Source organism: Sphaerodactylus townsendi, linkage group LG08 (genome assembly GCF_021028975.2).
Source record: "Sphaerodactylus townsendi isolate TG3544 linkage group LG08, MPM_Stown_v2.3, whole genome shotgun sequence".
In the NCBI taxonomy this organism is placed as follows: Eukaryota; Metazoa; Chordata; class Lepidosauria; order Squamata; family Sphaerodactylidae; genus Sphaerodactylus; species Sphaerodactylus townsendi.
In genome coordinates this window covers 109,267,081-109,283,284 of record NC_059432.1, presented here as the reverse complement: position 1 = coordinate 109,283,284, position 16,204 = coordinate 109,267,081, and the positions used below count along the sequence as shown (strand labels likewise).

Sequence of the window (16,204 nt, the reverse complement as noted above, 5' to 3'; positions counted from 1 at the left end):
CACCCCCCCCCCCCCCCACCCCCCCCCCCCCCCACCCCCCCCCCCCCCCACCCCCCCCCCCCCCCACCCCCCCCCCCCCCCACCCCCCCCCCCCCCCACCCCCCCCCCCCCCCACCCCCCCCCCCCCCCACCCCCCCCCCCCCCCACCCCCCCCCCCCCCCACCCCCCCCCCCCCCCACCCCCCCCCCCCCCCACCCCCCCCCCCCCCCACCCCCCCCCCCCCCCACCCCCCCCCCCCCCCACCCCCCCCCCCCCCCACCCCCCCCCCCCCCCACCCCCCCCCCCCCCCACCCCCCCCCCCCCCCACCCCCCCCCCCCCCCACCCCCCCCCCCCCCCACCCCCCCCCCCCCCCACCCCCCCCCCCCCCCACCCCCCCCCCCCCCCACCCCCCCCCCCCCCCACCCCCCCCCCCCCCCACCCCCCCCCCCCCCCACCCCCCCCCCCCCCCACCCCCCCCCCCCCCCACCCCCCCCCCCCCCCACCCCCCCCCCCCCCCACCCCCCCCCCCCCCCACCCCCCCCCCCCCCCACCCCCCCCCCCCCCCACCCCCCCCCCCCCCCACCCCCCCCCCCCCCCACCCCCCCCCCCCCCCACCCCCCCCCCCCCCCACCCCCCCCCCCCCCCACCCCCCCCCCCCCCCACCCCCCCCCCCCCCCACCCCCCCCCCCCCCCACCCCCCCCCCCCCCCACCCCCCCCCCCCCCCACCCCCCCCCCCCCCCACCCCCCCCCCCCCCCACCCCCCCCCCCCCCCACCCCCCCCCCCCCCCACCCCCCCCCCCCCCCACCCCCCCCCCCCCCCACCCCCCCCCCCCCCCACCCCCCCCCCCCCCCACCCCCCCCCCCCCCCACCCCCCCCCCCCCCCACCCCCCCCCCCCCCCACCCCCCCCCCCCCCCACCCCCCCCCCCCCCCACCCCCCCCCCCCCCCACCCCCCCCCCCCCCCACCCCCCCCCCCCCCCACCCCCCCCCCCCCCCACCCCCCCCCCCCCCCACCCCCCCCCCCCCCCACCCCCCCCCCCCCCCACCCCCCCCCCCCCCCACCCCCCCCCCCCCCCACCCCCCCCCCCCCCCACCCCCCCCCCCCCCCACCCCCCCCCCCCCCCACCCCCCCCCCCCCCCACCCCCCCCCCCCCCCACCCCCCCCCCCCCCCACCCCCCCCCCCCCCCACCCCCCCCCCCCCCCACCCCCCCCCCCCCCCACCCCCCCCCCCCCCCACCCCCCCCCCCCCCCACCCCCCCCCCCCCCCACCCCCCCCCCCCCCCACCCCCCCCCCCCCCCACCCCCCCCCCCCCCCACCCCCCCCCCCCCCCACCCCCCCCCCCCCCCACCCCCCCCCCCCCCCACCCCCCCCCCCCCCCACCCCCCCCCCCCCCCACCCCCCCCCCCCCCCACCCCCCCCCCCCCCCACCCCCCCCCCCCCCCACCCCCCCCCCCCCCCACCCCCCCCCCCCCCCACCCCCCCCCCCCCCCACCCCCCCCCCCCCCCACCCCCCCCCCCCCCCACCCCCCCCCCCCCCCACCCCCCCCCCCCCCCACCCCCCCCCCCCCCCACCCCCCCCCCCCCCCACCCCCCCCCCCCCCCACCCCCCCCCCCCCCCACCCCCCCCCCCCCCCACCCCCCCCCCCCCCCACCCCCCCCCCCCCCCACCCCCCCCCCCCCCCACCCCCCCCCCCCCCCACCCCCCCCCCCCCCCACCCCCCCCCCCCCCCACCCCCCCCCCCCCCCACCCCCCCCCCCCCCCACCCCCCCCCCCCCCCACCCCCCCCCCCCCCCACCCCCCCCCCCCCCCACCCCCCCCCCCCCCCCACCCCCCCCCCCCCCCACCCCCCCCCCCCCCCACCCCAACCCCCCCCACACCAAACCCACCCCCCCCCCCCCCCACCCCCCCCCATATTTATTTATTTATTTATTTATTTATTTATTTATTTATTTGATTTCTATACTGCCCCATTCCCGAAGGGCTCTGGGCGGTGTACAGCATAAAATTCATACAGTATCAAACAAAGGAGCAAATCATACAAAACGCAGTAAACAAATAACATAGCTCCATCCAGTTAATACTCACTAAAACTCACTAAAACTCTATATAATACAGTTAAATAATTCAATAATTCAATCAATAAGAGGCTTTACAAACAGTTCACCTGCCAAGTCTGGCTGCCATTGGGTTTTCAGCATCACTACTAGAAACTGTTCAGATTTCTGATAGGCAAATCTGAAGGAATACATAAAGAGTTAGTTATTGGAGGTAGAGATAATATTTATTTATTTTGCTTATACACCACCTTTCTCCCACATGGGGATTCAAAAAAGCTTTCATTGTTCTCCACTCTTCCATTTTTTCCTTACGACAACCCTGGAATACTCTTCCTCCAGCTGTCTGGGCCCTGTGGGACCTTGGTGAGTTCCATAGGGCCTGTAAGATCAAGCTGTTCCACTGGATTTTTGGAGAGACTGACGGCTGATCGTGCACCTCCTCCGTCATAACATCAATGGACTCTGCTGTTAACCTCTCGGGAAGGTTTTTTAACTGTTGGATGCGATTTGCTGTATATTGATTTTTGATACACTGTTTTTAATGGGGTTTAGTATTTTAATGTGAATAGAGCCTATATTATTTATTTATGATTGTTGATCTATTTAACTGTGCTCTATCTGTTATTTTGTTGTGCACCACCCTGAGCCCTCTGGGGGAGGGCGGTATATAATTAACAACAACAACAACAACAACAACAACAACAAAATCAGGGATTCAGTTTCCTTTTTCAGAGTTCCTGGCTGTGGTTAACAACTGGAACTCTGAAAAAGGAAACTGAATCCCTGATTTTAGCCGCCCAAGAGCAAGCCATCAGAATAAATTCGATCAAGGCCAAAAACAAAAAATCCTCAGATGATGCAAAATGCAGATTGTACAAAGAAGCTGATGAAACTGTAGATCATGTCCTCAGCTGCTGCAAAAAGATTGCCCAGACTGAGTACAAACAGAGAAACAACTCAGTGGCCAAGATGATCCACTGGAACTTATGCAAGAATTACAACATAAGAACAGCTAAGAACTGGTGGGAACATTGTCCAGAGAAAGGAATGGAAAATGAAAAGGTCAAGGTCCTGTGGGACTTTCGAATCCAAATGGACAAAGTGTTGAAACACAATACACCAGACATCACCGTGATCGAGGACAAGAAAGTGAGCATCATCGACATAGCAGTCCCCGGTGACAGCAGGGTCATTGAAAAAGAACACGAGACAATCACTAGATACCGCGACTTGAAAATCGAGCTTCAGCATCTATGGCACAAACCAGCTGAGGTCGTCTCAGTGGTAATCGGCACACTGGGTGACATCCCAGGAACACTAGGGCAGCACTTGAAACATCTTCGAATTGACAAAATTAACATCTGTCAGATTCAGAAGGCAGCCCTGCTGGGATCCTCACGAATACTACGCCGATATATCACAACTTCCTAGGCCTCTGGGTGAGGCTCAAATTGTAAGGAAGGCCAACAACCAGCTAAAGATCTGGCAGCTGTGAAATCTACAATAATAATAATAATAATAATAATAACAACAACAACAACAACAACAACAACAACAACAACAACAACAACAACAACAACAACAACAACAACAACAACAACAACAATAATAATAATAATAATAATAATAATAATAATAATAATAATAATAATAATAATAATAATGAGGAGGAGGAGGAGGAGGAGGAGGAGGAGGAGGAGGTGGTGGTGGTGGTGGTCACCCAGTGAGCTTTCATGATGGAAAGAGACCCGTGTCGCTTTTCTCTTGTCTGCTCCAGCTACCCAGGTACATGTGGGGTCAAATGACCCCGGACGTAGGCTGTCTAGTCGTGTGGAAGGGGGATGGAGAACCATCCCCCGCATGGTAGTGGCTCCTTAGATCCCTGTTCCTTTGACTGCAGCAGCGACTCAAACAGCTGACCTGGTTCAGGAGCTGTTTGGTGCCTTCTGGAGTGAGTGAGAGTTTGCTTTAAGTCCTCCAGTGTGGCTGCAAGGATTCAGGGCAGCTCAGAGAGATTAGCAACTTTTAAAACGATTATTAACTTTATAAGTTATCAACTTTTAAAAGATTTCTGCTGCTCTGGCAGCACTAACTTCAAGGTTGGTTCATAGAGCCTGGCATGGGCAGGTTTGCCCACCCCACACTCACCGGGGCTGGGAAGGGGCCGATGGACAGGCTGAAGATCAAGTTGGCAGTGGCAGCAGAAACCGCAGCCACTGGCAGGCTCACAGTGGGCACGGGAGCACCATACCCTGCACGCCCGAAGCCGGCGAGCACAGCCCTGATGCAGAGGGAGCTGCCGGGTGCCAGCCAGGACCTTGTGCCCAGCCTCTCCTCCGGCACAGCAGTCATCAGCTCTCTCCATGCCGGGCTCATGGCTTTGGGCCCATGGGAGATAGCACTTCCACACTCACTGTAGGCCTGCCAGTGGCCTTGGTTGTTGCTGCCGCAGCTGGCTAAATGTTCAGCCTGTCAGCCCCCTCCCAGCCCCAGTGAGTGTATGATTGGCAGACTTGCCCACACCAAGGCCTAAGAACCAACCTTAAAGTTAGCACTGTCAAAGCAGATTTCCAGGTTTCCTGACTTCTTTGGGCAGCTTGTGTGAGTGGCAAAGACTCGTGGGCCACTGGAGCTTTTGCAGAAACTGTGATGGACTTGTAGCATGCTTTTAATTGTCTGTATGAGCTCTGTGTGTCCAGGTTCTTTCATGTTCTTCCCAAGAGTTGTACCTGAAGGGTTAACCAGCAAGCTTGATTGTGCGAAGCATTTGTGCACATAAAATGAAGAACAGCTGGTTCGGCTCACTGACAGCTAGACAATCTAAAAATGCTGTTTGACAAACTGCTGGGCTTGTTGCTCATGATTATGAGCGCAAGAAATGAAGGGCAATGTTTGTTTAGCCATTTTGTAGAAGGGCATGCCACAAGTGTATTTTCAGAACCTCCTTTAACCAGACAATTGAAACAGTTGTTGATAGGGTTGGTAGATTGGAAAAAACTTTGGCCCCAGTTTGGGTTCAGGCCCAGTTCAGGTGTGTGGGGTCAGATCTCCCGAGATTCTCGGATGCGTTTTTATTTTTTGGTGTTTTTGCGTTTTGGCCTGCACGGGGCACGTTTTTAGAGGTATCGGCACCAAAATTCCAGGGTATCTTAAGGAAACTCTCCTGATGATACTCCCCAAGTTTGGTGACGTTTGGTTAAGGGGGGCCAAAGTTATGGACCCGCAAAATGGGTGCCCCATCCCCCATTGTTTCCAATGGGAGCTAAGCAGATGGGGGCTACCCCTTTTGAGGGTCTATAACTTTGGACCCCCTCAACCAAACTTCACCAAACTTGGGATGTGCTATCAGGACAGTCTCTCTACAATACCCTGAAAGTTTGGTGCAGATAGGTCAAAAGATGAGCTTCCTGCAGGCATCCCCAGAAATGTGCCCAAGATTCTTTGTTTCTCTGTGAATTTGCTCCATGTCTCACCCCATATGTCCCAGGTAGGCCTCTGCGGTTGGCAGAGGCCAATTTACTGGTGGCCCCCGGCCCCTCCATGATGCGACTGGCCTCTACCCGGGCCAGGGCTTTTATGGCCCTGGCCCCTGCCTGGTGGAACACTCTTCCATCAGATGTGCAGGCCCTGCGGGATCTTGGTGAGTTCTGCAGGGCCTGCAAAATGGTTTTGTTCCACCGGGCCTTTGGTGAGGCTGGCTGCAGATTCCCCCTCCTGGATGCCCCTGTGCTGCGTGCTATTCCATCCTTGGCACATCTAATTAGCCCTGCCTCCCCCGCCCTCTGGCCTTAGGATCAGGTGCCACCATATTTGTAGGCTGCTATGTTTTTATAGAGTTTGTAATATTTATTTAAATTGAATTTAACTTATTTATTATGTGTATTGTTGATTCTAACATAAGAACATAAGAACAAGCCAGCTGGATCAGACCAGAGTCCATCTAGTCCAGCTCTCTGCTACTCGCAGTGGCCCACCAGGTGCCTTTGGGAGCTCACATGTAGGATGTGAACGCAATGGCCTTCTGCTGCTGCTGCTGCTCCTGAGCACCTGGTCTGCTAAGGCATTTGCAATCTCAGATCAAAGAGGATCAAGATTGATAGCCATAAATTGACTTCTCCTCCATAAATCTGTCCAAGCCCCTTTTAAAGCTATCCAGGTTAGTGGCCATCACCACCTCCTGTGGCAGCATATTCCAAACACCAATCACGCGTTGTGTGAAGAAGTGTTTCCTTTTATTAGTCCTAATTCTTCCCCCCAACATTGTCAATGTATGCCCCCTGGTTCTAGTATTGTGAGAAAGAGAGAAAAATTTCTCTCTGTCCACATTTTCTACCCCATGCATAATTGTATGGGCTTCAATCATATCCCCCCTCAGCCGCCTCCTCTCCAAACTAAAGAGTCCCAAACGCTGCAGCCTCTCCTCATAGGGAAGGTGCTCCAGTCCCTGGTAGGTGGTTTAAAATGAATGAATGAATGAATGAATGAATGAATGAATGAATGAATAAATGAATGAATGAATGAATGAATGAATGAATGAATGAATAAATAAATAAATATTGTCCACGCAGGCTGGCAGCCGCACTTCAGATTCTCTGGGGGAGATCTTTCACATCACCTGATCTTATCTAGTTGGAGATGTCAGGGATTGAACCTGTGACCTTGTGGTGCCAGGCAGATTCTCTACCTCTGAGCCATAGCACCTCAAAATCATTGCATCATTCACCAATAAAGATGAGGATCTTGTAACAGGGAGATGTGAGAGCATCTCCAGAAGAACAAATGGAAGATGAGGCTGGAACAGGCAGGAATCTGACAATGAAATAAAAATAGTTTTTTCCCATGCTTTATTGACAAACAAATATATATACATAACATCAAAGACCACATAAATATCACATAAAATCCACATAGATTCATAAATAACCACATAACAAACAAGGTCAACTACAGTACAGTAAACCTTTATTAGGCATAAAACAAGGTCAACTACATAAAAGAGAAACAAAACAGCCACAACAACAACATATTAAAAAAAACTCACATAGTGATAGATTTCCAACTGTGTGCTTTTTGTATTGTCGAAGGCTTTCATGATTGGAATTACTGGAGTGTTGTAGCTCAATAGGCTTAGGTGATGTTTCCCACTTGATCTGTGGCTGACATCTTCAGAAGATCCTCTGAAGATGCCAGCCACAGATGGAGGCAAAACGTCAGGAGAGAATGCTGCTAGAACACGGCCATACAGCCCGGAAACCACACAGCAACCTGCTGTGTGCTTCTTCTATCTATCAATATTACAACTCATGTATTTTCCAGACTATTATCTATATTATAATAACTCCAATATAATATATTTCTGATTATTTTTTTAAAATCTAAGTATATAAACCATTGTTTCCATTGTTCCAAAAAAAAATCTCTTTAGTTTCTAGAACTTCGAAACCTGTTAATTTTGCCACTTGGATTAAGTCCAAAACTTTAAGGAAATAAAAATAGTGAGGGAAGGAGGGCAGAGAGGGATACGGCACATGGAAGCGCAAAACACAATGATGATTTGAAAATGGCTAGCTTGAATATATTTCAATTGTTGTTTTTGATGCAAATGGCAGATGGGAAAGCAATATGGAAATATTTTCACTCTATGGATGGGACCAATGCCTATGGTTATACTATCCGGATTCCAAGGAGTGAAGGAGGGACTGATAAATAATTCAGAAGCCTTTGTTGACCGACCGATGTCTCATTTCGTGAAAGCTTTAACAAAAGGGAAAGGTAAGTTGCTGGGGAATACTAAGATATTGTCTTCCCTATAAAAATCACAAACTAATATTAAGTAAAAGAGAACAAAGACAATTTCTGAATCTTTCAATCTGCTGGAGACTATTACATGTGGCAAATGCTGAAAACAGAAATTTCCACTAACTAGCCATAGCATTGAGACTGTCAAATAATCCACTGCACTTAATTTTATGTAAAGCCAGTGTGGCGTAGTGGGTAATAGCAGGTGAACTCTAAGAGCCCTTTGGGGATGGGGCGGTATAGAAGTCCAAAGAATGAATGAATGAATGAATGAATGAATGAATAAATAAATAAACAAACCTGGAGAACTGGGTTCAATTCCCCACTCCTCCACATGAGCTGCTGACTCTTATTTGGTGAAACAGATTTATTTCCCCATTCCTACATTCCTGCTGGGTGACTTTGGGCTAGTCACAGTTCTTTCAGAACTCCCTCAGCTCCACCTACCTCACAAGGTGTCTGTTGTGGGGAGAGGAAGGGAAAGGAGTTTGAGCCATCTTGAGTCTCCTTACAAAATAGAAAAGTGGGGTATAAATCCAAACTCATCCTCTTCTTCTCGAAACCTGATAGAAAGCAAAGACATTTATGCATTTTATTGGATCTGTGTTATGTATACTCAACCTTTGCGGAAAGACTATAGAAACAAATGGGTTTTTAGGAGATTGTTGAAGGAGGAAGTCTTGCTAGTTTGAAAGAGACTGTTCTTTATACACAAAGCAGACCAGTGGGAGACATGAAGGCCGAATTCCCACTGAAAATTTAATCTAGATACAACCAAGTTTCAAAAGTTGTTTTTATAATTTGTAATTGGTTCGATGCTCCATCTGTTCGGTTGTATGTGTGTTGTAACCTCTTTCTGTGGGCTCTGTGGGGCAGTACTTGGAAGGAGTTGCAAAGAACTACATTTAAACAAAACAGTTTACTTCTCTTAACAAATAACACTTTTAAAACATTTAACATTTACACTTTGCAGTCCTGTTAAGTTTGCATTTTCAAGTCCTTATATTTACAGTCTACTGATATTGCCAAGTCCAATTCTTCTTTGCTGGTGGTTGGCTTTTGAAGACTTCAGAGGCTTGGTGAACGGGATTCAAGATGATGAAGGTTCCCAGAAAACTCTCACCATTTACATACACAAAAACTCTTAAACAATAAATTCTAACATTTGCAATATAGCAAAAAAATAAACTCCCTTCCCACTAGTTCCCAACAACATTGCAGTTACCTTAAACAAGGTGTTAAGGGCTTAATAAAATCAATCCAGGTCCCAGCCTGGTAGCCTTGCTTCCTCCTACCTCATGAGTTCTGCAGCCTTCTGCTTTTTTTCAGACTCCACCCCTTTCTGGGTCATCCCATTCTTACACAGGGGTTACATTGTGTTGTGTTGTACACCACCCAGAGCCCTTCGGGGGAAGGGCAGTATAGAAATCTTATAATAAATAAATAAATGAATGAATAAATGAATGAATGAAAGAAAGAAAGAAAGAAAGAAAGAAAGAAAGAAAGAAAGAAAGAAAGAAAGAAAGAAAGAAAGAAAGAAAGAAAGAAAGAAAGAAAGAAAGAAAGAAAGAAAGAATTGGCACCTTTTCATCCAGGTTCCAACATCCTCACTGCAGCATGTTTCAAGTGAAGACTTCTAGGCCTGCCCCTGGGGGTGGGGGTGCCTGCTGTCAGGGGTGCAATTGTTAAGCTAGCAGCACCAAAAGTTCAGAGTATCTTTAGGAAACCCTCCTGATGATACCACCCAGGTTTCGTGAAGGGGGCCAAAGTTATGAACCCTCAAATGTGTAGCCCCCATTGGAAACAATGGGGGCACCCCCTTTGGGAGTCCATAGCTTTGGACCCCCTGGACCAAACTTCACAAAACCTGGGTGGTATCTAGGAGACTCTGCTGATGATGCCACCCAGATTTGGTGAAGTTTGGGTTATGGACCCTCAAATGTGTTGCTTCCATCTTTTAGCTCCCATTGGAGTGTTTTTTTCAAAACGGTGCATATACAAGCAGGTCCAGGAAAATCCCGTGATAAGGGGCTGGGTGGGGGGGGGGGAAGAGGACCAGAAACAGGACTGATCAAAACCAGAAGCAGATCTACGACAGGTGAGGGGTGGTGGTCAGGTGTTCGGTTAATAGGCAGAGAAGGGCAGCAGCAGGAAGTGGGGGAGGCTCCATTGCTCAGAGATGGCTCAATTTGCAGTGCATGCACTTCATTCAGTTGCTTAGGCTGCTGCCTGGAGATGGGGGATGCTCAACTGCATGAAAGGGACGGTTGTTCTGCAGCATGTGTACCTCATTTCCCTGATTAGGTTGTTTCTTGGATTTGGGGGAGGCTCAATTGCCCAGCAGAAATTGAGCTTTCTGCAGCATGCATACTCCATTCTCCCAATTGGGTAGCTGCTGGGAGGTGGGAGAAGTGAGAGGAAGACGCCAGACTTCAAATAAGAACATAAGAACTAGCCTGCTGGATCAGACCAGAGTCCATCTAGTGTAAGGGTTTCAATGGTGTTGATGGTAAAGTAACCTTGAGTGCATTCCACAGCCCGGGCGATGGGCCAGCTTCATCGGCGGAGACCTTATCTCTGCGCGGGAGATGAGGACTCCGTTCCCATGGGAAGCAGGAAGGGGGATGGGATGAATAGAGTTATAACCTGTGCTTCTGGCGGGAAGTGTCATTCCTGCCACTGCGTGTACTTGAGCTTTCTAAGATGTCTGAATAAACGGTCTTTTTCACCAAAGAGCCTTTTATTTCTGCTTCTATGGAATTCCTTACACCAGCACTCTGCTACTCGCAGTGGCCCACCAGGTGCCTTTGGGAGCTCACTTGCAGGATGTGAAAGCAATGGCCTTCTGCTGCTGCTGCTGCTCCCGAGCACCTGGTCTGTTAAGGCATTTGCAATCTCAGATCAAGGAGGATCAAGATTGGTAGCCACAGATTGACTTCTCCTCCATAAATCTGTCCAAGCCCTTTTTCAAGCTATCCAGGTTAGTGGCCATCACCACCTCCTGTGGCAGCATATTCCAAACACCCAACATGTGTTGTGTGAAGAAGTGTTTCCTTTTATTAGTCCTAATTCTTCCCCCCAGCATTTTCAATGGATGCCCCCTGGTTCTAGTATTGCGAGAAAGAGAGAAAAATTTATCTCTGTCAGCATTTTCTACCCCATGCATAATTTTATAGACTTCAATCATATCCCCCCTCAGACGTCTCCTCTCCAAGCTAAAGAGCCCCAAACGCTGCAGCCTCTCCTCATAGGGAAGGTGCTCCAGTCCGTCAATCATCCTCCTTGCCCTTCTCTGCACTTTTTCTATCTCTTCGATATCCCTTTTGAGATGTGGCGACCAGAACTGAACACAGTGCTCCAAGTGTGGTCGCACCACGGCTCCGTGCAAGGGCTCTATACAAATAGAAGCTCTCGGTAAGGCAGAAGATGCAGCTTGTAGCTGGGTAGGACTATGGTGAACAAAGGGGAGGGGTAACAAAAAGTTCCTGGGGGAACCTGTTCAAAAATGTCAAGTGGGAGACACAAACCCCCAGTTTTTTGGCCTCATTAATGTCACACGTTCCCCTGGCTGATGCACCCTCCACTCTTCCATCAGCAGGATCTTCCCATTCCTAGGCCCCTTCTACACCTGCAGAATATAATGCACTTTCAATGCACTTTGCAGCTGTGTAAAATACCAAGTCCACTCGCAAACCATTGTGAAAGTGGATTGAAAGTGCCTTATTCTGGACTTGTGGAAGGGGCCCTTGTCTTCCCACCCACCCACTTTTAAAGTCCATGTGTTGATAGTGGCTGTGGTAGGCTTCGGCCATGTAAGACTTGGGAGGTGGGTCAAGACATGACAAGCAATGTTGAGGCATGTTCTAAGGTCTCTTAAGGGGGAGAAGAGTTAGGGTTAATGTCCGGGGGTCGCCGCGACGGCTCGCCCCGGACTCGCCCAGCCGGGAGGCGGGGCCGGCGGTGGGACCCAGCAGTGGCCGGCCCGATGAAGGAAGCACCGGCGAGGTTGCGGGCCGGCCGGGGGCCGGCCGCAGAGCGGCGCAGCTGCGGCTTGTCGGGCCGCTGGCTGCCGGCGGGGGAGTGGCGCAGCTGCGGCTTGTGAAGCCGCCGGTGGCAGGCGGCTGGGCCAGGAGCGAGGCCGGGAACACCCCCGATGCACAGGGGAGGCTAGATAAGGGCCGAGCGAACAGGAGGGCGAGGCTGGTCGCAACGAGTCTTGGGAGGGAGTTGCGGGTGCCGAGGGAGGAGAGGACAAGCGTAGGGAAAGAGCTGCGAGAGAGAGAGGGGGAGCAGAGAGGTGGACGAGAGAGGGGAAAGAGAGCGCAGGGAAGACGGAGAAGGAGGGAGACGAGAGAACAGAGGAGCGAGCGAGAGAGGAGAGAGAGAGAGCAGAGGAGACACAGAGGCGCGAAAGGGGATGAGGGAGGAAAGGGAGGCTGGTCAGGGGGATAGCCGCCCCCTCACTAGAGGGGCTGCAGACCCCAACCGCGTTTAGAGCAAGCCTCAGGCAGGAGGGGGAAGACTCTTTCCCCTCCTCCCTTGGCGGCCACCCTGTGGTTTCGGCAACTGACTGTGCGAGCCCCAAAGACCGGGGCCACTGACGAGGAGAACAACACCTCGGATAGGGACGGTGGGACGGCTTGTCAGCCCAGACTGCAGGAGGGGGAGGGGGAACGCCACAGTTAAGATTACATACCCCCTGTTTCTTACTCCCCGTCTTGTTCTGGGCTGCAGCAGCCACGTGTCAAATGGGGCAAAGGGGATGAGGGTGGGCTCATCTCTTGTTCCCCCACCCTGGTCCCTTTAAAACTGAGAGTTATGAATGATAAAAAGTGGGAGTGAATGGGAGATTCTTCAGTTACGGATAGCTCCAAATTAATAGGCATTCATGTCATTCCAGTCTATATTTTCTGAACTGGGAATCTGCATGTTAATTTGCAGGAATTCTTGTGAATAAATTGGTTCTTAATGGCTGTAGGTATTGTATTCTCCAATGGCCACACCTGGAAGCAACAGAGGAAATTTGGGATGGTTACCATGCGGAAATTGGGACTGGGGAAGAAAGGTGTGGAGCACCAGATCCAAGAGGAGGCCCATCAGCTTGTTGAGACTTTTGCACGTGCGAAGGGTAAGTGGTAGTCAAATTTGTCAAATCCTGCAGGGCCCTGATCTCATTGGACAGAGCATTCCACCAGATTGGGGCCAGGGCCTAAAACACTCTGCCCCTAGTTGAGACTGACAGAGTAGGCCGCTTAACAGCGGAAAGGGGTGTTACCAGAGTAGGATAAGTGCTGTTGTAGACGGCTTGGCACGGCACAAGAACAACTGCACACCACACAGCTGTTTCACTTCAAAGAAGGCTTTTATCTTTTTGGTGCAGGTTATATACAGTGAATCAATGAACAAACCGGCAGTATGCTTTGCAGCAACTAAGAAACCCTAATGGACAATGTACAATGAATATGCTCTGCCTATATACTATCACTGACCAATCACTGTGAAGGTCACTGGACTGGATCAAACTGGTTTGGTACAGTTGCATCAGGTTCTGCCAACTGTCTCTGTATGACAGGTGCTGTCATTTAGATCATGCTGATCTGCGCACAAGATGCACACCATATTTATTTTTCTTCCCTGACAGAGACTAGGTGGATATCTTGTACCTTAAATAAGGAGATGCCCAGCCCTGCATCATCAGTATAGAGACAGACAAAGAGGGTAGAAATATCAGTCATGTTTTGTATTCTTTGACACCTTTCAGTTTACTGTACTTTGAAAGATTTAAGTGTACTTTAAAACTGAAAAACAATTGCTCATGCACTTAAGAATTCTGGCCCTACCCAGATACTTTAAAAGCATAGGGGGTCAACTACCCCCTTCATTAAGCTTTACAATGGTGCTTTCCTATCCTCTTGCTACATAACCTTGTGGTGCACAATACTAAAGAGCCCCGAGTGGCCTCATAATGAAAGGGTAGTCTTTTGTGACTAACATAGAGGGGTAACAAAAAACTACAATGACAAACGAATGTCTCTTCTGAAAAAGAATAAGAAGTATCAGTGGCTATATTTTTTTTTTAAAAAAACTTGCATTTCAAAGGAAGAAAGCCCCTTTTCTATAACAACATAATCAGGTCCTGACCACATTCAGAAACATAATCCCCCCCCCCCAGGAAGTAGGGGGTTATAGCTTCCCTGAAAGGAATGGTATGGGTTTGATTTAACATCTGATTCTCGGGCAGCTATTTCTAGCAAGCCTTTCCCAATAATGGCTGATAGGTAGGAAGACTATTGAGAGGGCTGGATAGCTCCAAGATACCCAATATGTTCCAAGATAGGCTGGATAGCTATTTTGATAAGTGTCTTATGAGTGGAACCCCAGTTCGGAGGAGAACAAACTATTTCATAGTGGGTGGCATTTTCTGAGTTCACGCTCAACACTTGCTAATTCTTATTTCCCGTCATCTTTAGTTTAGCATGAAATTCTAGTAGTAATCGCAGAGTTAATAATATAAGTATCAATGTTTGCATTTGTAGGAGAGCCTCTTGACCCTTCATTACCTATCAAAAATTCAATCTCCAATGTGATCTGTGCTTTGGCATTTGGACACCGGTTTTCTATTGATGATGAAGAATTCCTCAAGTTGACAGAAGCTGTTCATGTTATCTTAACATTTATAGCCAGTATATTTTATGATGTGAGTATTCTGTTCTTTCTCATTGGAAGGCCCTGGGATAGCATATTGGGAAACTGCAATTAGGTGAGAACTGTCTTCTCAGGGAAGACTGCCACCTCCCAGCTCATTGGCTATCACTCCATCTAGGTCCCAAGGTCAGGAAATAAACTTTCCAAGGGGTGGAAATCACTGCTGGGGCAAAAGGAGGGCTGGGATAATTGTCAACTATCAGCATCTTCCACTTTCAGATAGTGGAATCCAACCAGAGGTGGGATCCAGCAGGTTCTCACAGGTTCCCGAGAGTAGGTTACTGATTATTTGTGTGTGCCGAGACGGGGTTACTATTTGGTGATTTTGCCACGTGATTTTTGCCTTAGTTATGCCCCTCCTCTCAGCAGTAGCGCGCAGAACTTGAAGCAGTCTAGGAGGAGGTGCACCGTTGTGCGTGACAGCCTGTGCCTGCGTGCATTTGTTTCCCACCCAAGGACCGGCGCAGCGGCTGTGTCCTTGCCACAGCCCCGCCCAGCAATGCCCCGCCCCTGGAATGCCCGGCCATGCCCCCTGTGTGCCCCGCCCAGCCCCATTGGCGCTACGCCACAGTTTGAATCCCACCACCATGGGAACCTGTTACTAACATTTTTGGATCCCACCACTGAATCCAACCCCTTGATTTGGAAATATTTGACGTGAATTTGGTGGACTAGTTAAAGATTCAGTAGGCAGCAAACTGGATTATATAAGTGGAAACCTGTAATGACTTGTGGGGTTAATTTCATTTCCCTCTTCTGCAATTTGTTCTTTCCATTTCTGAAAGCCTCCATAGCCTCTCCCACTTTCCTGCTCTTTCTTTCTTTCCCACCCTACAGCCACCTATGTTTACCTGCTCCTCTGTCTTCAGCTTTCTATCCCCCCTCCTCCACAGATGCCTCTACCTAGGAAAACTATGGTCTGTTTATGTGTTGCCAGACACTGAACCAGAGCCACTTCATGCTAGGGAACCCTCAAGGACGTATGAGGGGTGTTTTACTTTCCCTGTGTCTTCCTCCTGGCACCATTTTCTCTCTCCCTCATTATGGCAATCTCCTTTCTCCGCTTCATTTCATCTTCCTTAGTTATTCACCACCATACCTTTGATTTCGTCCATCTTCAGATGTACTTGGTTTTTTTATTGACTTCATTTATACCCCCACTTTCTGCACAGTGAAGACCAAAGCAGCTAAAATTATTCTCCTCTCCTCCTTTTTGTCCTCACTATGAAGGAGGTTAGTCTGAATGTATGTAACTGGCCCAAAATCACCTAGGGAGCTTCCACAACTAGAGGGGAATTCAGACCTGGGTCTCCTAGACCCTACTCTGAAGCTCTAGCCTCTATACCACACTGGCTTTTACATGATGACTGCTACTGAAGTATAGTAAGCAGTCAAGGCAATTTGAATCAGGCAAGTCAAGTCATCCAGGGGTTGCTGCCAGCCAGGCCAAGTCCAAATGAATGATCTTTTAAAGACTGCCAGGTTCTTGGGGCACTGTTGTAGCCACTGCTGGGCCTATAGCAGTTCCCAGTGGCCACCACAGAATGACAGTGGGTTGTCTGCACTTTTTTAAAATTATAGGGTAATTCTTATTCATAAGAACGTAAGAATGAGCCTGCTGGATCAGACCAGAGTCCATCTAGTCCAGCACTCTGCTAC

At 51.2% G+C, this 16,204-nt stretch overlaps 1 pseudogene; it reads left to right on the top strand.

Annotated features, from left to right (window-relative positions):
* Positions 1 to 16,204, top strand: part of LOC125438521 — a 76,269-nt pseudogene that overhangs the window by 50,500 nt on the left and 9,565 nt on the right.